Source organism: Elephantulus edwardii, unplaced genomic scaffold, assembly GCF_000299155.1.
Source record: "Elephantulus edwardii isolate Elephantulus edwardi_28Jun2011 unplaced genomic scaffold, EleEdw1.0 scaffold00041, whole genome shotgun sequence".
NCBI lineage: Eukaryota > Metazoa > Chordata > Mammalia > Macroscelidea > Macroscelididae > Elephantulus > Elephantulus edwardii.
This window is the reverse complement of record NW_006399791.1, coordinates 7,928,406-7,934,876: the sequence shown is the minus strand read 5'-3', so window position 1 is coordinate 7,934,876 and position 6,471 is coordinate 7,928,406. Positions and strand designations below refer to the sequence as shown.

At 41.5% G+C, this 6,471-nt stretch overlaps 1 pseudogene across 1 annotated transcript; it reads left to right on the top strand.

The window, feature by feature from the left end:
* Positions 1-6: 6 nt before the first annotated feature.
* On the top strand, positions 7-1,978 carry LOC102876966 (annotated as a pseudogene). Its single transcript, XR_438869.1, has one exon. The product of XR_438869.1 is annotated as a long-chain-fatty-acid--CoA ligase 4-like (transcript).
* The last annotated feature ends 4,493 nt before the right edge of the window (positions 1,979-6,471 follow it).

Genomic DNA, 6,471 nt, shown 5'->3' with positions numbered 1-6,471 from the left:
TATCGCGCTGTCACACACTTCGACTCGCTAGCTGTCATAGACATCCCGGGAGCAGACACTCTGGATAAATTATTTGATCATACTGTGTCCAAGTTTGGAAAGAAGGAATGCCTTGGGACCAGGGAACTCCTAAGTGAAGAAGATGAAGTGCAGTCAAATGGAAAAGTTTTTAAGAAGGTCATTCTTGGGAATTATAAGTGGATGAACTATCTTGACGTCAACTGCAGAGTGAACAACTTTGGTCATGGACTCACTGCACTGGGACTGAAAGCAAAGAGCACTATTGCCATTTTCTGTGAGACCAGGGCGGAATGGCTGATTTCGGCACAGACATGCTTTAGATACAACTTTCCTCTTGTGACATTATATGCCACACTTGGCGAAGAAGCAGTAGTTCACGGGCTAAATGAATCTGAGGCTTCTTATCTGATTACTAGTGTTGAGCTTCTAGAAACCAAGCTTAAGACTGCATTGTTAAATGTCAACTCTGTTAAAACATATCATTTATGTGGACAATAAGACTATCAATAAAGCTGAGTACCCTGAAGGATTTGAGATTCACAGCATGCAATCGGTAGAAGAGTTGGGCTCCAAGCCAGAAAATGCAAGCAACACTCCAAATAGACCAACTCCTTCAGACTTGGCTATCGTAATGTATACCAGTGGTTCTACCGGTCTACCAAAGGGCGTAATGATACATCATTGCAACCTGATAGCTGGAATGACAGGCCAGTGTGAAAGAATACCTGGACTGGGACCAAAGGACACTTACATTGGCTACTTGTCCCTGGCCCATGTACTGGAATTGACAGCAGAGTTATCTTGCTTCACCTATGGCTGTCGGATTGGTTATTCTTCTCCACTTACACTTTCAGACCAGTCCAGCAAAATTAAAAAAGGAACCAAAGGAGATTACACTGTCCTGAAGCCGACACTCATGGCTGCTGTTCCGGAAATCATGGATCAAATTTATAAGAATGTTATGAGCAAAGTCCAAGAGATGAACTATATTCAGAGAACTCTATTCAAGATAGGATATGCTTACAAAATAGAACAGATTAAAAAAGGATATGATGCACCTCTTTGCAATCTGATACTGTTTAAGAAGGTGAAGGCTCTGCTAGGAGGGAACATTCGTCTGATGCTGTCTGGCGGCGCACCCCTGTCTGCTCAGACTCAACGTTTCATGAATGTCTGCTTCTGCTGCCCAGTTGGCCAGGGCTACGGGTTAACTGAGACATGTGGTGCTGGGACAGTTACTGAAGCTACTGACTATACTACTGGCCGAGTTGGAGCCCCTCTTATTTGTTGTGAAATTAAACTGAAAGATTGGCAGGAAGGCGGTTATACAGTTCATGACAAGCCTAACCCCAGAGGAGAAGTTGTAATTGGTGGACAGAATATCACCATGGGATATTTTAAAAATGAAGAAAAAACAGCAGAGGACTATTCTGTGGATGAAAATGGACAAAGATGGTTTTACACTGGTGATATTGGAGAATTTCATCCTGATGGATGCTTGCAGATTATTGATCGTAAGAAAGATCTGGTGAAGCTACAAGCAGGAGAATATGTGTCTCTTGGAAAAGTCGAGGCTGCCTTGAAGAACTGTCCACTAATTGACAACATCTGTGCTTTTGCCAAAAGTGACCAGTCCTATGTGATCAGTTTTGTGGTTCCAAATCAGAACCGGCTGAGTCTTTTAGCACAACAGAAAGGGATAGAAGGATCTTGGGTTGACATCTGCAATAACCCTGACATGGAAGCTGAAATACTGAAAGAAATTAGAGAAGCTGCAACTACCATGAAATTGGAGCGATTTGAAAGTCCCATCAAGATCTGCTTAAGCCCAGAACCATGGACTCCAGAAACTGGTTTGGTAACTGATGCTTTCAAGCTGAAACGGAAGGAACTGAAGAACCATTACCTCAAAGACATTGAGCGAATGTATGGGGGCAAATGAAATGAAGGTGTTATACTTACAGTATAACAAGAGGTCTAGGGGAATTTTTTAGCGTTTTTAAGCCTTTGTTGATCTGTCTGTTAGAATGTAACAGTCTGTTAGAATGTAATCATTTTTTTAAAATCTAATTAGTTGTTAAGTCTACTTAGTTATGCATAGTTATAGTGACACTGAAAATGAATAGTGATTTTCCCTTTAACTGTGTTAATTTTAGGGCAAAAATTTGTTTTTAAAATTTATAATTTATAATTAAGATACTTCTTAGAGAAAAACAACAGTTTTTCTGTTGAGCAAAATAAATTGGAATTGGAGCAGCAAAAAAAAAAAAAAAGATAAGAAGACCCTCAACACGATGGATTGACATAATTACTGTAACAATGGGCCCAAGTGTATCAGAGATTGTGCGGATGGCACAAGATAGGCCAAGGGTCAGATTTATTGTTCATAGAGCTGCTGAGTCTCATTCACTCAGTGGCACATATCCACAACAGCTCCTCTAAGATTACCTCTGCTTGCCCTCCTCAAAGTGCTGAACAAACATGAGTGCTTGCTCCTGCCCTTAACTGAACATATTAATACTCTTAAAACCTTTTCTCCTTGAGACAGACTTGAGAAGCCCTTACCTATAAACTGGTATATAATTAATCTGCCTTTTCTGTTCCACCTTCAAAAAGAAAAAAAAAGTTTGAATAGAGGAAATATGTCTGTTTGGTACTATGAAGGAATCAACTTTGGGCGAACCATGATGGTGCTTTTCTCTCCTCTTGTGAAGTCAGAAGAGGTCATATGCCTCTACCATACCATGTTCATATGGGTCCAAATAAGCCGAGAGACCAAGCTTTTGATACTTCAGAAAGAAAAAGGGAGTATGTGCTGTGCAGAAGGTCTTGTGCTGAGGATGCATTCCCATTATTCAGTAAATCCTTTTACAGGAAACCCTTTCAGCTGGCTCTTCAAACTGAGAAGGAGAAATGAGTAATGCTGGGTCCTCTGAACCTTCCTGAAAGATCCCAAGGCCACCCCACTGCTCTGCATCTAGATGCTCATTAAAAAAGATACCAAAAAACCCCACAAAAACCCAAACCCAAAAAAGCTGAAAATGAGCAAAAAGTGCAGTAAAAGAGTAATAATGGATTGACTATAGTCATGAATACTATGGTATTTAATACAGCTTTTAAAAGTAGTAAAGACAGAAACATCAATATTTAGAGGCCACTAAATAAGAGGCCTTACACTTCCTTATCTCCACACCCACCACATGGCCACAGCCATCAAAACGGTGTGGTCTTTGTACAGCAACTGGTACCTAAACCAATAGGATAGAATTGAGAACTCAGAAATCCACCCATCTATGGACAGTGATGAAATCCATATGACAAAGAGATGACATCTATTAAGTGGGGAAAATACAGTCTTTTTAATAGTCTCTTTAACAAATGGTGCTGGCAAAACTAGACATCTATTTGTGAAACGTTGAAACAAGACACTTATCTCACACCATTTACAAAAACTAACTCAAGATGAATTAAGGACAAAGGCATAAAACCTAAAACTGTAAAGATCATCGAGAAAAATTTGGGGCAAATGTATCCCTAATCTTTTATGGTTGTGTTGTTGTAATGCGTTATTGAGTTGTCTACGACTCATAACGCTCTATGTACAACAGCCCTAAACCTTGCTCTATCCTGTGCCAATCTTATTGTTTCTGATACACCTATCCCCATTACACCAGTCACTGTGTCAGTCTATCTCATTGAGGGTAGTTCTCTGGTGTGCTGTTCTTTCACCCTCCCAAGCGTGATGTCCCTCTCCATGGACTGATTCCACCTTGCAACATGTCCAAAGTATGTCAAACGAAGCTTCAGAATCCTTGCCTCCAAGGAGCATGCTGGTTTAACCTTCTCTAACACCACAGCTTAAAGGCATCAGTCCTGTCATCCTCATGTCCAGTTTTCAGATGCATAGTAAATGACTGAAAAGACCATGGCTTGAATCAGGCATGCCTCAATCTTCAAACCAACATCATTGTTCCTCAGTAATCTGAAGAGGTCTCTGACAGCAGATAGGCAACACGTCTCCTGACTGCCGGTACTGAAGATATTGATTGTGGAGTCAAGCAAGATGAAGCAGTAGAGAATGTCACTCTTTTCATCATCCCCCTTGATATTGTTTATGGGCCCAGTGCTGAGGATTTTGCTTTCTTGATGTTGAGATGCAGTCCATTTTGAAGGCTGTAGTCTTTGATTTTCTGCAGCAAGCATTTCAAGTCCTCTTCTCTTTCAGCAAGCAAGGTTGTGCTATCTGCATAATGCAGGTTGTCAATGAGTCTCCCTCTGATCCTGATTCCACATTCTTCATAGAGTGCAACTTCTCGAATGATTTGCTCAGCGTGTAGATTGAAGAGGTGTGGAGAAACAATGCAACCTATCGCACACCTTTCCTGGTTTTAAAACATGCAGTGTTCCCTTGCTCTTTTAAGACAATATTAACTATTGTTGTTGTTAGGTGCAGCAGAGTACAACCCAGCAACCCTGTGAACTACAGATTGGAACCCTGTCCTGTCCTGTGCCATCCTCATCATCTCTGACCCACTGGAGCCCCAATGCTGCAGTCACTGTGTCAGGCCATCTCATGGAGGGTCTTCCTCTCTTTCACTGAACCTCCACCTTCCCTAACATGATGTCCCTTCCCAAAGGATAGCCTCTCCTAGCAAACCTTGCAAATCAAAACAATGAGATATCATCTGTAAATGGGAATGTAAAATGGGATAACCAACATGGAAAGGAGTTTGGTGCTTCCTTAGAAATTTGGGAATAAAAATAACATTTGATCCAGCAACTCCACTACTAGGTGTATATTTCAAAGATGTATGAGTTGTGATACAAATAGATTTATGTGTGTGGCATCAGGATCAGAGGAAGACTCAACCACCTGCATTATGGGGATGACACACCTTACTTGCTAGTAGTGAGGACGACTTGAAGCACTTGCTGTAGAAGATCAAGGACTACAGCCTTCAATATAGATTACATCTCAACATCAAGAAAACCAAACTTGGGCCAATAGACAACATCATGATAGACTGAAAAGAGACTGACGTTCTCAATGATTTCATCTTAATTGCAATCAACACCCTTGGTACCAGCAGTAGAAAAAACAAAAGACATGTCACATTGTGAAAGTCAGCTGTCAGGGCCCTCTCCAGAGTACTGAAGAGTAATGTCAGTTTAAAGGTAAGGGTCCAAGCCACAGAGTCCTCAATTGCTTGCTGTGTATCTGAAAGTTAAAAAATGACTACGGTTGACAGAAGAATTGATAACTTTGAGTTGTGGTGTCTGAGCAGAGTACTGGATGGAGTGGCAAGAGAACAAACGGGCCTTTCCAGGAGAAAGTGGAACCAGGTACTCCATGGAAGTAAATATGGTGAAACTTTGTCTCATATACTTTGGATATGCTGCTAGGAGGGGCTAGATTTTGGAGAAGGACGTCATACTTGGAAAGGTGGAGGGTCAGCAGAAGAAACAAAGAACCTCAACAAGATGGACTGACACAGAGACTGTAGCAGGGGGCTCAGTGTGTTGGATGTAGTCAGGGTAACACAGGATAGAGCAGGGGTCAGATCTGTTGTTTGTAGCATTCCCAAGAGTCACAGTTGACTCAAGGGCATAGAGCAGCATGTTTACCCCATCATTATTTACTACAAGAAAGAGATGGAAACAAAACTAAAACTATCCATCAACTGACAACTGGCTAAAGAAACTATGCTATATTCACACAATAGAGTCTCATACAACACTAAAACACAATAATGAATTTGTGTAATTTTTTTTTGCCAGAGTTGAGGAGGGGAGAGGGGGAAGAAAGTTCATAAATAGGTAAGTTGAGTCGAGACAGGAAATATATGATAAGGTGTTGATTCTTGTTAGGTATCCTCTGAACGAAAGCTTGGAGCCTTGCCCTACCCTTTTCCAATCTCTGCAACGATCAACCTATTGTTGCAATCATGGTGTCAGTCCATCTTATTGAAGATCTTCCTTTCTTTCATCCACATTTCGGGGCATTATGTCTCTTCCCAAGGACAGGCACTCACTGACAATGTGCCCAGAGTATGTGAGACAAAGGTTCCCCGTTCTTGAGCTCTTGTGGTCTAGTCCATAGGGAGTTGTGCTGTGACGGCACCTCTCCGTCAGTTCAAATCCAGCAGCGCCTCCACAGGACAAAGAAGGGCATTCCCCTCCCATGTGCTTGACAGCCTCCAAAATCAGGCCAGAGGGTCAGTTATCAGTTGGTGTCATCTTGATAGCACTACATATTCACTTTAAACTTGCGTTACCCCCCTTATTTTAAAATCCAGTGGCATATCTCAGAGTAAGACCTGTCAGGACATGTTTATATTTATTTGATTTATCCTTCCTTTTTTTTTTTTTTAGACAAATCAAATATAAACATGTTCTGACAGGTCTTACTCTGAGATCTGCGGCCCTCAGGCCTGGTTCAAATTGCGGGGG